Consider the following 18169-nt stretch of genomic DNA (forward strand, 5'->3'; position numbering starts at 1 on the left):
AAATAGTAGATTTTTTAGCCGCTACATAGCTTATCCATTTCCAATTGCGTAGGATGCGGATCATGAAAAAAATCTTTTACATTTTCTAAATCTTCTCCGTACTTACATAACAACCTCAAGTGAAAAAAAATATCTTTTCTATATTTTTAATCTTCTAGAAAAAATTATTTTCTATATTAATATCTTAATTTTTAATATTTAAATTTCATTCTTTTGATTCTCAAATGAAAAAAATATATGATTAGTCAATGAGTTGAATCTGAGTAAGTCATGTAGTGAGGTAATGGAAGGTAGACATGACTGGCGAACTCATTATTTAAATTTGGACAAGATTTCAATTTCTTAATAATAATTAGATGATTTCAATTTATTTTTAAATAAATAAAAGAAATATCAAAATTTGTATAGAGAATATCCTCGGCGCTGTGTACGTCGTGCCTTCCAAGTTGTCGAATCTTTAACCGCCTATACAACTTATCCATTCCGATTGCTTAGGATGCGGATCATCTCTAGTTAAAAAATCCTTTGTCTTCTAAATCTTCTCTGTATTTACATAATAATACCTTCACGCCTCTTTAATTTTATTTTATTAATATATATTTTTATACAATGTATTTTATATTATAATTTTCAAAATAAAAAAAACACTCTTATAAAAAATTTAAAAACGTTTATAATATTTCTAATATCTGACAATGATTTTATGAACTATTTTTAATACTTTGAAATATTAAAATTTTCAAGTATTAAAAATATTATAAGTGTTTCTTAAAATCACTATTAAACCGACTTTACGTATTAAATAAAAATATGATTATATAAATCTTTTAATAAAGTATCTTTGCGGTTTGGAAGATACAATTATGCCAAAACCTTCGGGGAAGTGCATGTTTTGCTGGAATGTGCCATGGTAGTAAAAACAAGTTGATCCAATAGATGATGATTCCATGAAAAAACACTATTTTTTTCAAGGAAAGTCCATTTGTAACATAAGTGGATATTGACTAGTGAGTGGGGAATGACTCAATTCATTAGAAGAAGCTTGGAATCCTCTTTTCTAAAGCAAGAGGTGTGGTTACCCCCATTTCAACATTTTCATTATGCCCCTAAAAAGACATATAATATAAAGTTAATTTTTAATTTATATTTGTTACGATAAAGTAAGTTTCAGTACTCATACGATAAAAAATTCAAAATTTAATAATAATGATGTCTCTTAGAAGGTGTTTATTTTATTTTTTAATTTATGTTGAAAACAATTTACTTTCAGATTTTAAATAGTTTTTTTTTAATTTATTATTTATTTCTTAAATTTTTTGACTAAATAAAAAAATCAAAGTATTTAACTTTTTTTTTTGAATGCTAAAAGTGAATTACCATGATTATATAGTAAATTTATTGATTTTTTTTACTCCTTAATACTTAATAAAATATATATTAAAAAATAATAATTTAATACTTAACACTATTAAGTATTATTTTGTCTTAAGTTTTTCATAGAATTAAGTAAAAATAAGTAAATTCCACCTTAATTTTTATAAGAATTCATTTGTATTCTTACTCTCGTTTCTAATAAGTAATTCAAACTCTAATATAAATAAAACACGAGATATATTTTCTATTACTCCTCGTTGTACCAACGTCCAAAAATATTATAATTTTCTTTATATACGAAGCTTTAACAAAAGTATAAAAATTTAATGTTTAACTCATTATGTTAAAAATATGGTATTAAATTATTAATCAACCTCATTAGTTGGCATATCATCATGTTAGACCAAATCTAGCTCTTGATATATTTTTGGGTGTTCCTTCATTTTAATTCATTCACTTCCTTTTGGTTTGGTATGATAAGTATATATAGTTGAGATCTAAAGGATTAATGGTGGGTCATGAAAGTTGCACTTACTACTTCAATTAGTCACTAAAACTCTTTAGTTAAGCAAAGACTTTCCCTTTTCATCTCTTGTCAATCATTTTTCATGATCTTGCTTTCATCTAAAGCATCCAACAAAACCACTAGGGAGCATAAATAAATACTAATGCTTGGGTGCCCAATAAGCCAAAGATGAAGCACCCTACAAGCGATCCGGGCCGTCCATTATCATCAGATGGAAAAAGATCTGATTGAATTGAATGCATATGATTGTAACCTCCTACCATTTTATTGAGGTTTAATGATATGAGCTAATTATTTGTTATCATGGGGTGGGATGATGAAGCCCAAATAGAGAAGGAGGCCCAAGAACAATTTGGGCCTGTCATCACTCTGGACTCTTCTGATTGGGCTTGGGCTGCATAGCTGCATAGGGCTAAGGGATAGAGTGGAAAATAGATTGGGCTTGAAATGTTTTGTTCATCATTCTTCTCTCTCTTTCTCTCTCTCTCTCTCCTTTTTAACCTCTAATATTCTTTTTCAATTAACCCTTTTTATAAAGTATAAGAGAGAATGTCAACTCCTTCCATTTAGCTTAACTATTCTCAATTATATCATCTACATAGGGGAGAGAAGAATCAAGGTTTGGTCGTAGATGTTAAGCAGAATCTATCCTTATATTATATATAACAATGTGAATGTTATATATGATATAGGTAGGACTTTTTTTAACTAATACCCTTTGTTTGCTTGCTTATTGTCTTTTGTTTTGTTTGTTTGCTTGCTTGCTTCTAAATTGCTTCACTCACTTTCCCCTCTTGGGAAGAGTTTTTAAAGATTCTTAAGTTGTTATTAGTTTATATATATATATATATATATAAAGGAAATATAATTTTAAACAAAAAATAAAAACCCCTCACGAGTTTAAATGTTTGCACAACCAATATAATATTTTAAATATTGAATAAGTTTTTTTTTTCTTAATTAAGTAGATGTTTGATAAAACTTATTTCTTATTATTTAATGACTTGAGTTGATTTTCAGTTAAATTGTTTTAAAAATTGTTAATTTAAAATTTATTACTTATTTTTACTTTAAGTATTAAGGCTGTTGGGTAAATTTAGTTTAAGTTATTAAATTGATATCTTTACTTTTATTAGTTGTAATTGATATTTATTATTATTTATTTTTATTAATCTTAAGTCATAAGTTTATTTATTCAACATTTAAATTTAAAATATCTTAAATTTATAAGATAATTTTAAAATATTTATTATAAAAAATGAATCATAAATGTAGAATAGAGTTATGGTTGAGATATCTCTTTCGTTTGATGACTTGGTGCCATTGGTTCACGCATTGGATCAATAAGCATTCGATCAGATCATTCATTGATATACTGGGCAGAGAGTGGAGACAGATGTAAAAGCCTACTTACTATCTCCTCTGTGATAGGATACCCGCTTAGGCCTCGAGAGGAGACTTATTCAATAAAGGAAAAGCTATCTGCCGACCCTACTTCACTTCCTGATAGTGCCTTGCCTACTTGTCTTTGAGTATAAACTCTTAGGACTCTAACAAGCCAAACAAAGTCTACCAAGTCATTTTAATATAATTAGATCTTCTTCAAAAGTAAACCATATACATAAGCGATGAGCTCAATAAGCTCAGCCATTAAAATTGACTACTGATCGATAAGTTTTTCCGGGCTGCCATCCCGCTGGAATGACATTTTTGGCCACAAGGGTATTGCCAGATTCGAGTGCAGTCAGCTTGATTGAGAAAGGAGCCCGTAACTCGGATCCGTAATCAAGTTTCCAAACGGCACCCCAAGACTGCTGCATGGGAACCCACATGTCTGAGTCAAGAGCCTGTTGCAGATAAACTCTTGCAAGGTCACCATCTCCGTCTTCATATTCAATCAGGGAAGCAAAATAATTTGAGTTGGAGCCTGAATCCACGTGAAAGACCACTGATGTACCCGGATACTCGCACTCAACCCTGTCAGCCATTTTATTCAGATGAGAATCAAGATGGTCAAAATGGAGACAGAAAAGCCAAATGTCTGTTTGTCAAGGAAGAAAAGTCCATCCAATCAAAACATAAAGAATTATAAAAGAGACAGGATTCAAAAGAAAATGATTTATCAACTAGAGAAGACAAAGAAAGAGATGTTAAGGACACCACGCGGGAAATCTGGCTCTAGTACTGCCTATCAGTAGGTTTACCTTTCATGGAATACCATATCTTCTATATAATATTATATTAAGAATATTTGTTCTTAATTTGCAATAGAAGTGGAAAAAAAAAAAGGGAAGGAGTAATTTTCCCATGTTTTAATAATTAAGAACTTGGAAATTAAAATTTATTGCATCAACTATAAGCAACTGATCAAAGGAATTAATCCTCAGTAGAACACAGACCTTCTATATTGTATCTGCAAGACACCGGCATTGCGCAGTTGATCATCCTGGCCAGACTTAGCCATGGCTCCAAAGGCAGTGCCACTTAGGTCAAAATGAGTAGACTCCGAGACACAACCGGGGCACTCATCAGTTATCGTCACAGTCACCGGAGACCCTGAGCATGCTTCATTTCCTGTGCACTTCACCTGAAAAATGAAAAAATAAGCATGCATTAATATTGATTAATTAGTATTATTACATAATTAAAAGGGTATATTAATTATACTGTGGAATATGTTGCTGCATTCACCTGATAACAAGCTCCACATCTTTGCCTGACTTGAATAGAGATGGGCCTCCAGCTGATACCTTTGCTGAGAATGGAGCCTTCTCTACTGCATCCTCATATCCACAAGCTCCACCTACACACACAAAAATGTTGAAAAGTTTGAACACCTTCCTCAAATATACATTTTAAAATTTGCTCTCTCATTAGTTAAAGAAGCAAATGTAGGAAAATATGCATGCATATATGTACAATTTTGATTATTTTATATATCAGGCATTACCATCACTTCCGGCACCGGTTGGCCGGTCCATACCAGGTTGCACCGGCAGGGGACCAATCAGTATCAGATTGAAGCTTGGAGAAGTTGAGGAGCTTGGGATGGAAGCAGGAAGAGGGTTTAGTAGAAGAGAAAGAGAGAAAGAAGAATGAGGAGAGAAAATGGGTGAGGATGAAGAAGAATAGCCATGGCTACTAGTAAAGAGAGTGCCAAATGAAGATAGCTCAGTGGTAGTGGGGGTGGTGGATTTTGATGTGTAACTGACTGGCTATTTATAGAGGGAGACCGTGCTTGGTTTCTATTAATTTCTATCAAAATAAAATCAAGGCCATGTGGGGAAGAAATTTGGGTTACTTTATCAAGGAAAAACTGATTTGGACTATATATGTTATCTTTTTGACAAAACTAAAAAAATCTGTACGTCATGAATGCATTGTATTTAAAATCAAACATTTAAGAGTAATGAAAAAAAAAGAAGAATATACTTGATACCCATTCTTGTCCTTGTGTACCGATGAAACCATTAGAAAAAAAAAAAAAACAATTTAGGTTGAGAAATAATTGTTTAAGAAATAAATACAAAACTACGATATTTTTTATAATTTGTTTATTTTTCACGGAATTCATTTTTTTAAAGGATAAATTTATTTTTATATTTTCATAAAGACAAATTACTATTTACATTATTTTTATCTTAAAGCTTTTATATTAAACTCGTATGGTCGAAAAAACAAATTCATCTTTTCTAAATTAACTTATCTTTTCTTTTAAAAAAACAATTTATTTTATACTGAATTTACTTGAAATAAAAAACTATCGATGAAATGATTTTTTTTAAAAATTACACTACCCTTCCAAAAACCCTAATGGTACGTATAGCTATCAGAATTTCATTTTTTTTTTTCTCACAATTCCCAAAAATTGCTCACCCTTGAGCCTGTGGAACCAGTGATAGCTTCCTCTTTATTTTTTTTTATTTTTTATTTTTATTTTCATGATTTATATCCGTTTATAGAAATGAACTAATGGACCACAAACTTGGCCTCTTTCAGCTTTTGGCAAATCCCTCTGGTTTTGAAACTATTCCCCCATCAAACCCCCACTCCATGACTCATTTACCAATTCAACATCCCAATCCAATCAACCTCTTTCCTGATATATAACGTAACACTACATGCATACTAAAATTTGAAGTCTACATGCAAACTTAAAACATCTACAAGATGTTGAAGACTATACTTTAAATAGTACGTACCATCATATCATTCCATAATATTTGCAGGTCACAAACGCAATTCTAAAGTCAGTATATGGAGACAATTTTGATGAGATTATGGTCAAAAAAGCGAAAAGCATATACTTTATTCTATGGTATCGTATAGATTATAAACCAAAATTTCTTCCAAAAAGAAGTCTAGTTTGCATGGAATAAGTAATCGAGGGGAAGAAGCAGCCACATGGACCCACTCTTTGGACAAACCCACCGACCCAGGTGGGTCATCTGTTGGGAGCTTGGATTATAGCGATACGATTTCAAAGTGTAACACAAGATTTGCTGAGAATTGAAAGCCCAAACAATATTCCATGAAATTAGCCGTTAATGGCGGTTATTAGAGGTTGAATACCGACTTGGGGCGTTAACAAAACGGTCATCACTCATCAAACCATAGTTCATAAGCCACGTGGTGAAGATCGACAAGGGTCCATAACATTTGCGGGGATTAAGGCTTGTGGTTTAATATTAGTTTTACATTTATGTGAATATAAGAATGGTTACCCAAAATAATGGACAATATTCAATAGGTCAGTGTAATTTTCAGTGACCCTTTCAACGGGTGTTTTTATATAGATATAACCCGTGAGAAAATGGGTATTCAAGCTTGGGTTCCACATGGTTTTCGCTATCAAGAGAGAGTCCTCACATGGTTATCACTTTCAGAGGGAGATAATTAAATTAATATGTTTTCCTTGTTAATTTGGAGAAATCTTAAATGGTTGAAACTGAGAAAGAAGACAAATTTTTGGCAGGTGAAATAGAACACGTTGAAATTAATTAAAAGGTTTTTATCAAGAAAGAAAACTAATAATATATCATAATTGAAAGGGTTAACTTTAGATTTAATTAGATAAAGGGATGGAATAATCTCGTATTTATGAATTTTCTTTTATGTTTTTACTTGAAGAATAATATATTTTTGCATAAATGTTCATAAATATTTCAAATATTTATATGTAGATTTTAAAAGAAATGTTATTTTTACAAGAAAGAATAAGGGTATTTTTGTCAAAATATGGACAAAAAAGGATTGAAGAATAAATTTCTAAAATTAGGTTTTCAATACCATTTAATCAAATAACCCTTAATTTACTCATTTTTTAAAGATTTTACTAAGGTTGCATTTGTTTAACTTAAAATCAAATAATACTTAATATTGTTTTTGTTTTTATAATATGTTATTTCTGTTAAGTATTAAAAAGTAAAAAAAAAATTTATAATAAGTCACAAAAAATAAAAAAATAAAAAATCTAAAGTTTGAAAACAAATTACTTATAACAAAAACTAAAAAAAACACCCATTAAATACACTTAGTTACCGGCACTTTAAATTTTATCAAATATGTTATTTATTTATTTCATTACATATTTTCACTCAAAATAAGAATGACATTTAATAAAAATTTAAATCTACAAAAAAATAGATTATTTAGTCGAACTCTAAGAGGAGGTGATTGAAGTTAACTTTTAGCATCAAAAACTTATAATTATTGCTAGTTATGACTAATTTAACAAAGAAAAAAGATTAATAAAGCATAAATAAAATTCAAAGAGATAAAAAATTTTCACGCTTAATATGAACGGTAATATTGTTGCTTCAAAATTCATCATGGTGATTGTAACATTTTCTTCCCACATGTTGAAACGAGACCTTAAGAAGGAAAAACAAAAAAGTTACCCATGTTTCTCGTGCAGATAGAAAAAAATGGTGATTGTGGGCCTTGCAGAATTCCTTCTAATTTTATGTACCATAAATCATGCTCCATTAATGTGACAAATGAAAATGACATGTCCCGTAGCCTAAGCCTAAGACTAAATTCTATTAATTCCTATGTGACATTATAATATTTGCGATTACAAACTCAATATATATATCGTATGGTGTAAGTCATGATGAGGTAACTCCTCTTAAATATTCATGTGTTGCACATAGATAATTAGGCCATGTTTGTGTAGACATTTTCTATTTTTATTTTTAAATGAAATAGAAATTAGGTTTAAAAATATGTTTAAACAGTATTTTTAGTATTTAATTTTTGAAATATAGAGTTCATATAAAAAATTTGGAAATAGTTTTCTAAAATTTGGAAAATAAAGAAGGAAATAAAATTTGAAAATAAAAAAGAAATAAAATTACATGAATGATCTTATGCCTTATGGGACCCATAATATAAAAGAATGTAATATAAATAAAATATGATCTCATATATATTTAAAATCAAATATTATATATAAGTATTTTATTTATTTATTAGACTATATATAAATATATTTTATTAAAAATTAACTTGTGTTTGTTTATTAACTCGTTTTTATTTAATGTTAGAGTTGTTCATTTTTTTTTGGTGGATCTATTTAAATTTCATTTTGTTTTATGCTTTTTTTTTAAGTGATTATAATAAGAAATCCTAAATTTTCTTTTCTCTCCTCTTTACCGTTCTTTTGAATTTCACGTGGTATAAAAAACAAAACTGATTTTGATAGAACTTTTGATTTATGAACTTATTAAAGAAAATTCAATTTTATACACGGTTTTTACGTCATGTCTAATCGTAGAATTTCATTATAGGAGATTGTATCATTTTCCTATTTGATATGATTTCAAATTTGTTTTCTTTGGTTTGTATCTATTTGATGGTTGTTTGTTGATTTCATTATAGCTTATAGAAGAGATGATTCTTTTTAATCTACTAGTATGAGATCAAATGAAAAAAAATATTCATATTAGAATTATGTGATAAAATATTTCTAAAGGAAAAAACGATGTAACATTATATTATTGATACTTTATGCAAACTTAGAAATGAAAATGATGAAAAATATGTAAGATAGTGACACGTTTAGGAAGTAAACAATTAAAAAATTATCACTCGAATTAACAACTTTGTTGAGAATTCGATAGTCATACAATTAGCGAAATATAAAACTCTAAAAAAGATCTAGTAACATTTGGAAATATTATATACATAATCTAATTTTACAAAATAATATCAATTAGAAACTGATATTCAAACCCTTGAACAAAAGAATATAAGTATTAAGGAATTCTATTTTTCTATGACTAATCTCTAAGACCATCTTACTTTCACCTAATGACTTTTTCTTACTAAATTTTATAAACTTATTCACCTTACAAAATACAACTACTTTCATTTTCAATCGACTTTTATAAATACTTCTCCAATTATCAAATTTTAAAATAAATGATAGTACTATATTTTTTCATTAAAAATGAATAATAATATTTTAATTTTTTAATAATGAATTACAAATCTAAAATATTTTTAAAACTCAGTACAAATATTTTAATAGATATTGTAAAATAAAAAAATAATATTTTATTGAAGTAAAATACAACATTTTCTTCCCACATGTTGAAAACGAGACCTTAAGAAGGAAAAACAAAAAAAGTTACCCATGTTTCTCGTGAAGATAGAAAAATAGTAATTGTGGGCCTTGCAGAATGCCTTCTAATTTTATGTACCATAAAGCATGCTCCATTAATGTCACAAATGAAAATGACATGTCCCGTAGCCTAAGCCTAAGCCTAAATTCTATTAATTCCTCCGTGAAGTTACCCATATTTGCGATTACAAAGTCAATATATATATCGTATGGTGTAAGTCATGATGAGGTAACTTCTCTTATCAATATTCATGTGTTGCACATAGATAATTAGGCGCCATGTTTTTGTAGACATTTTCTATTTTTATTTTTAAATGAAATAGAAATTAGGTTTAAAAATATGTTTAAACAGTATTTTTAGTATTTAATTTTGAAAAATAGAGTTCATATAAAAATTTGGAAATAGTTTTCTAAAATTTGGAAAATAAAGAAGGAAATAAATTTTGAAAATAAAAAAAGAAATAAATTACATGAATGGTCTTATGCCTTATGGGACCCATAATAGAAAAAGAATATAATATAAATATTAATATAAATAAAATATTATCTCATATATATTTAAATAAAATCAAATATTATATAATTATTTATTTATTTATTAGAAAGTGGATATATTTTTATATTAAAAATTAACTTGTTTTTGTTTATTAACTGGTTTTTATTTAATGTTAGAGTTGTTGGTTTATTATATTAGGTTTTTTTTTGGGTGGAGTAGGGGTAATTTGTTTTTTTTCTTCTATTTCCTTTCATTGCAAATCTATTTAAATTTTATTTTGTGTTTTCCATATTTTTAAGTGATTGTAATAAAAAATCCTAAATTTTCTTTTTTCTCTTCTCTCTATCATTCTTTGGATTTTACATGGTATTAAAGTAAAATTGATTTTGATAGAACTTTTGATTTATGAACTCATTAAAGAGAATTTAATCTCATACACAATTTTTACTTCATGTCTAATTGTAGAATTTCATTTTGGGATATCGTATCATTTTCCTATCTGATTCTGGTATGATTTCAAATTTGTTTTCTTTGATTTGTATCTATTTGATGGTTATTGATTTCATTATAACTTATAAAAGAGATGATTCTTTTTAATCTACTAATATGAGGTAAGATGAAAAAATATATTCATATTAGAATTATGTGATAAAATATTTCTAAAGGAAAAAAACAATGTGGTGTTATATTATTGGTACTTTATGCAAACTTAGAAATGAAAATAATGGAAAATATGTAAGACAGTGATACATTTAGGAAGTAAACAATTCAAAAATTATCACTTGAATCAACAACTTTGTTGAGAATTCAATGGGCATATAATTAGTGAAATATAAACTCTAAAAAAGATCTAGTAACATTTGAAAAGATTATATATATAATCTAATTTACAAAACAATATGAATTAGAAACTGATATTCAAACCCTTGAATAAAAGAGTATAAGTATTAAAGAGTTCTATTTTTCTATGACTAATCTCTAAGACCATATGGCTTTCACCGAATGACGTTTTTTTACTCAATTTTATAAACTCATCCACCTTACAAAATACAACTACTTTAATTTTCTATCGATTTTTATAAATACTTCTCCAATTATCAATTTTTAAAATAAATGATACTACTATATTTTTTCATTAAAAATAAATAATAATATTTAAAATTTTTAATAATGAATCACAAATCTAAAATATTTTTAAAACTAGGTACAAATATTTTAATAGATATTGTGAAATATAGATATTAATATTTTATTAAAGTAAAAAATATTCAAAGAAATTAAAGAAAATTTGTGAAGCATTCTATACGAATAAACACACTTAGGATGCCACACAAAATTGAAGTCTAAAAGCAGTTGAAAAAAAATTAAAGTCCTGAATGCGTCTCCCCTTCCTTATCCTCTCATCTTGCGGCGACTCAGAGTCTAATTGCCTTCACAGAAATGGGGCATCGCCATACTTAGAAAAGATGAAGGAGAAGGAAAGACTGGTGTTTAGTATTTTGTAAGGGCATCAAGTTATTGAACTGAAAGCTACCACATGAGCAGAGACTATTATAAGGTGACAAAACATGTGGGTTGATCAGAAATATCTATAAGTAGAAGTGGTCATTCTTTGGCCTTGGTGGGTTACAGCTGAGAGTGGATTGATTGGTACTGAAAGATGACAGGCCTCTAGTGACTGAAGTGTCTGGCCACTATAATTTGCAGTTCCTCCAACATTTTTAGAACCGAAGAGACAAAAAGTATGAACTCATTTGGGAATATGACAATGTAGAATTTAATCGGTTTTATTAGTGAAGGAATTTTATTTGAAAGCTCCGACCAGTTTAATGACAATGGAATTTGGTCTAGACGATACTTTGTCAATTATCATCCATAGGACTCAAATGTGGCATCCACCGGTAATGATTCGCTCTTAATCGTATACTCAATTATGTAGATATTGTCATTTACTTCCAACTATGTGTCCAAAAAGCTCTTATCTAATTATGTGTCTAAGGAGCCCTTATGACATTAAAATACGTCTATAAGGTTAAGAGAATCGAATAGATAGATATTTCTTATGGGATCGAACAAAGAAAGGCTCACATGAAAGTTAGGGATAGACTTTAATGTTATTTGTAGTGTCCTACTCCCAAATGTGTAAATAATATCTATTTTACGTCGAAAGGGTCACATGGCTTTAAAATGACCAAATCCCAACATAACCATAACTCGTCACTCATATAAGGAGTATTTGAAAAATTATCAATGAAACAAAATGAGTTCAAAGACCAATAAAGAATATCGATACAATTTCATAACTAACAAATTTTCAATTATGAATACAAATAGAAGATACAATATATAATTTTTTTATTTATTTATAAAAACTCATGAATTCAAACATGTTTGAAGCATTGAAAACTTTTCAACAAAACATTTTCATATTTATATCAATAACAATTTCATATCAAATCAAATTAAATGCATTCAAAATATTTTTACTTTGATTATCGAACAACAAATAGTGTATGTTTAGATGATACTTTATTATCTGATTAGGTTAAACTTTACAAATGAGTGACTAATTTCAATTTTGTTTCTTTTAAAGTGAACAAAACTAAACACTATTGATACTAATAATGTTTAACCAAACCCTTAGAGACAAGGTTCAAAGTAATTATATTCCCCATCAAGGAATGTAAAGGTCGACAATAATACTCACTTGATTAAGATTAAACAAACCAGATTCAAACACTTTTATTTCATTTATTCAAATTTACATATGAATTAATATCTCCCTATTTTTCTGCTATAAACAAAAAAAAAAGTTTTAACTTATTTTTCATGCAAAAATATATTTATTCAAATATATTCAATGTCTAGGATTTCTTTTGCGAAGTTTGACGTGGTCAAGTTCGATGGATCTGGGAATTTCGGCCTATGGCAGAGGAGGGTTAATGATCTGTTAGTGCAACAAGGTATGATGAAGGCGTTATACAGAAAGCAACTAGAAGGAATGAACGATATGGATTGGAAGGATATGGAAGTGAAGACTGCGGCAACGATCAGACTTTGTTTGGCTGATGACGTGATGTACCATGTCATGGATGAGGTATCCTTGGCGACAATCTAGTTGAAATTGGAAAGTCGGTATATGTCTAAGTTGTTGATGAACAAGTGTACCTTAAGTAGAAATTGTATGGTCTTAAGATGGCAGATGGCTCAGATCTAAGCCAACATATCAACGTGTTCTGAAAAAACTCTAGGTGATTTTGGATCAATTTTCTTCTGTACTTTTATTCTCATCGGTTGCCAATATATATACACAGAGAATAGATACATCAGGGCTCCTAAACAGGTAAAACTAAACAAGGAAGAAAATATGTACAAATTACAAACACAATATTTGCCTACCATGCGAATCAAGGCTTACCAAAAACTTGCCAATGAAGGCTTACCATAATCGGCTTGCCAATCAAGGCTTACCATCATCGCTAATACCTCCCTTCAAGTTGGTACATGAGGATTCCGAATGCCTAACTTGCGAAGAAGAAAGTCAAACTGTCGTTTTCCTAAAGCTTTCGTAAAAATGTTTGTGAGCTGTATGGAAGTATGAACATACTTAGTGTGAATAACACCATTTTGTATCTCATCATGTACAAAGTGGCAATCAACTTCAATATGCTTTGTTCGTTCGTGAAAAACAGGATTAACTGCTATGTGTAAAACTGCCTAACTATCACAATACAAATGCATAAGGTCAAAATGCATCACACCAAGGGTAGACAACAATCCTTTCAACCATTTCAATTCACAAGTTGTGGTTGCCATAGACCTATATCCCGCTTCAGCCGAAAAGCAAGACATCGTATATTGCTTCTTGGTTTTCCAAGAGATTGTCGAATTACCCAAAAGAATAAAATAACCAGTTAAAGATCGTCGTGTTAAAGGACAACTGGCCCAATCTGAGTCACAATAAGCATACAGTTTCAGGTCGTAATCAGAACGCAAAAGGATACTTTGTCTCGGATTGCCTTTCAAATATCAAACAACTCTCAAAGTTGCTTCCCAATGTTCATCCTTCGGTTGTTGCATGAACTGAGCAAGCATATGCACACAATAAGACAGTTCTGGCCGAGTAATCGTCAGGTAGATGAGCCGACCCACCAGGCGTTTGTGTTGTCTAGGATCACGTAAATTAGAATTCGCAACAAGTGCTAATTTATGGTTTTGTTCAAGAGGAGTCCCAGCCGGCTTGGCTCCTAATAGCCCAACCTTAGAGATGATGTCTAGTGTATACTTGCGTTGACATAAGAAGATACCATCTGAGTTCTTTGCAACTTCAATCCCCAAAAAATATTTTAGTTCCTAGATCCTTCATATGAAAACACCGACCCAAACAATCTTTGAAATGTTGCACAGTCGTTCCATCATTTCCAGATATAACTATATCATCAACATAGACAAGAACATTGAGTTGAATGTGTTGAGCTTCATAAGTAAATAATGAGTAATCAGAATACGACTGCTTAAATCCATAACTTATCAGTGCCGCTGCTAACTTGGCAAACCAGCACATGGGTGCCTGTTGCAGACCATATAATGACTTTCGAAGTCTACAGACTTTGCCTAGTGTTGGAGACGCAAAACCAGGTGGCATCTGCATATATACCTTTTCATCTAACTCACCGTGTAGGAAGACATTATGTACATCCATTTGATGCAGTTCCCAACCATTCGCAGCTGCAACAGCAAGAAACGTTCGCATTGTGACCATCTTTGCTGTCGGAGCAAAAGTCTCATTGTAATCTATGCCTTCGACTTGTTTGTTCCAAGAATCACTAAGTGCGCCTTGCATCTCTCGATGTTTCCATCAGAATTATATTTAATCTTGTAGACCCATTTGCTCCCAATTGTTTTCTTCCCAGGAGACAAGTCTTTTACTGTCCATGTTTCATTGTCTTCAAGAGCCTATATCTTCTTTCTCATTGTCTCTCTCCAATATTCATCTTTTATTGCCTCAACATAAGTGCTTGGTTCACACCATATGGTAACAGCTGCTAGAAAGAACCGATGTTGTGTAGAAAATTTATCACAATTCGCATAATGTGCTAAAGGATAGGGTGTACCTGAGGATTTTAACTGGAACAATGAACTCGCTGAGGGGCTTACTCGAATGGTTTGTGTTACATAGTCTTTCAACCGAACAAAAGGTTGCTTAACCCTTTTTCCCTTGCCAAACTGTTCCTCAGACACTATAGGTCTTGACACGTTGGTGCCCCCTCTGTCTCCTATTTCCGTATTCTCATCAATAGCCACCTCCATATTATGACCCATCTCAACATCAATCTCGTGCTCTACATCCGAGACAGAAGCCTGTTGCTCCTCCATGTCATTCTGCATATATGGGTCCTCATCATCTGTTGAGAAATCTTCGACTCTATTCTCGGTCAAGGAAGAGTTAACAACATTGTTGAAGTACGGAAATTCTGCTTCAACAAAGATTACATCCCTTGAAACAAAATATTCGCCGCTTTCCAAGTTATATAACCGCCAACCTTTCTTTCCAAACGGATACCCAACAAAAATACATTTTCGGCTCCGACTAGCAAATTTTTCTTTATCCCAATTCTAGTCATGGGCATAGCACAAACACCCAAAAGTTCGAATGTGCTTATAGGAGGGGGCTTGTCTGTATAAGATCTCATATGGTGTCTTACCATCCAATAAAACAGATGGTGTCCTGTTAATCAAATATCCAGCTGTAAGAACACATTCACCCCAAAACTCAATAGGTAAATGTGCCTGAAATTGTAGGGCTCTCGGTACATTGAGAATATGACGATGCTTTCTTTTTACACGCCCATTCTATTGTGGCGTCCCAACACACGAAGTTTGATGTAAAATTCCATGTTCAGCAAAATATTTTTTCAAACACATAAACTCAGTACCATTATCACTTCTAACAATTTTCACATTTTTTTCAAATTGTCGTCTCACCATTACGATGAAATTTTTAAGAACACAAGCAACCTCATCTTTTCTATTCAACAAAAATATCCACACTACACGTGAACAGTCATCAATGATTGTCAATAAATAAATACCTCCACGAGAAGCAGGAATCCTATAAGCTCCCCATAAATCACAATGAATCAAGTCAAAACATTCTTTACCTTTATTATCACTAGAAAATAACACTTCTCTGGTTTGTTGAGCTCTAAAACAAATATCACAAAACTTATTCTTCACACCATCATTTCTACCAACACTATCAACTTCATAAATTAAATCTACTACCCTAGAAGAGGGACGACCCATTCTTTTATGCCAGAGCTCATAAGACGCAATACTAGTAGTCTTGTAAGCACGAATAGGATTCACTCCCTTGAGAAAATAAAGTCCCTCAAGTTGTTCATTCGCTCTAATCAGCATCCTCGAATTACGGTCTTGTATAACACAAATTTTATTAGTGAATTGAACAACAAGATTGGAATCATCAAGAAGCTGCGACATAGAAATCAAATTGCATTTCAATTTAGGTACAAACAAAACATGTCGTAGTTTCAATTTTTCTCCAAGAGTCACAGTTCCTTCTTTCAAAACTTTGGTCTCTACTCCATTTGTCAACCCAACCGGACAAGGCATAATATCACACAAGTTATTCAAACATTCATATGTGCCGGTCATGTGATGCGAAGCCCCTGTGTCAATAATCCAAAGCAAAATATTTTGCTTACTTGTCAACCTCTTATTAGCACCACCTTTGTGTGAGTTTAACATGGTAAGAAGTGTGGCTCATTGTTTGTCACTCAACCCACTAATTCCTATTCTATTAGAATCAGTCACAACACTTCTCTCACCATCAGTTCCTGACGTTTAAACTGCATTGGCTCTAGCAATCCCTCTACGTTCTCGTCCTCCACCTGTACCCTACTAAACACCACGTCCACGCCCACCACTACGCTGACCTGTGGTTGTGCGTGGCCTGTCACCCCACCATTTTGGATAACCAATCTATTGAAAGCAACTATCAGCTTCATGTCCCTTCCGCTTGCAATTTGAGCAAATCACGGTATTGTCTTTTCCATCCCCCCTTGGGTTTCGACCACCAGCCTGCACTACAAAACTCATAGGATTGCCTCTTTCTTCATTTGTCCGAGTCATGGTCTGTACTCGTTCTTGTTGTACGATCATAACATTAACTCGATTTAGATTTGGCAAAGGTTCGGTCTTTAGGATATTGGAACGTACTGTCCCATATCCATCTTCATCTAATCCCATCAAGAATTGATGAACTCTTTCTTCTTCCCGCTTCTTCTCCAACTGAGTGGTAATATTACGTTTACACCTAGTACAAGTACATATTGGAATTGAGTCGTAATTGTTCAGTTTGTCCCAAAGAGACTTTGAGTTAACCATAATAGACAACTATGCCTTGCCCTTCTTGCTTGCAATTCACAAGATTTGATTTCAATTGTTGTACACGTGGACCATTCCCAATAGAAAATCGCTGCTTGATTTCTTCCCAAAGTTCCTTTACGTTTTCCATGTAAGATATGGTTGATCGAAGTGTGGGTTCAATGGTATTAAACACCCATGAGACAAGCATTGAATTGATGGTCCACCAATCTTTAAGTTTTGGTGAATCGTTGTCCGGTTGTTTGATGGATCCATCCACGAATCCATATTTCTTTTTGGCTCGCAAAGCAGTACGCACAACATGCGCCCATTCATCATAGTTCTCACCTTTCAGTTGAACTTGGGTAATTATATTACCTGGATTATCGTTGGAAGTCAATGCATAGGGGGTCAACATTTTTCTGTCAGAGTTGGACCCTCCATCATCTTCTTTCTTCCCATCACCAGCCATGATAATATATGTTTAGCTCACAATGGCTCTGATACCATGAAAAAACTCTAGGTGATTTTCTTCTGTACTTTTATATTCTCATCGGTTGCTAATATATATACACAGAGAAGAGATACATCAGGACTCCTAAACAAGGAAAACTCCTAAACAAGGTAAAATTAAACAAGGAAGAAAATATGTACAAATTACAAACACAATATTTGCCTACCATGTCAATCAAGACTTACCAAAAACTTGCCAATCAAGGCTTACCATAATCGGCTTGCCAATCAAGGCTTACCATAATCG

At 31.4% G+C, this 18169-nt stretch overlaps 1 pseudogene; it reads right to left on the bottom strand.

The window, feature by feature from the left end:
- Nucleotides 1-3235: 3235 nt before the first annotated feature.
- LOC117932698 lies at nt 3236-5036 on the bottom strand (annotated as a pseudogene).
- Nucleotides 5037-18169: the final 13133 nt, after the last annotated feature.

This window comes from Vitis riparia, chromosome 15, assembly GCF_004353265.1.
Source record: "Vitis riparia cultivar Riparia Gloire de Montpellier isolate 1030 chromosome 15, EGFV_Vit.rip_1.0, whole genome shotgun sequence".
NCBI lineage: Eukaryota > Viridiplantae > Streptophyta > Magnoliopsida > Vitales > Vitaceae > Vitis > Vitis riparia.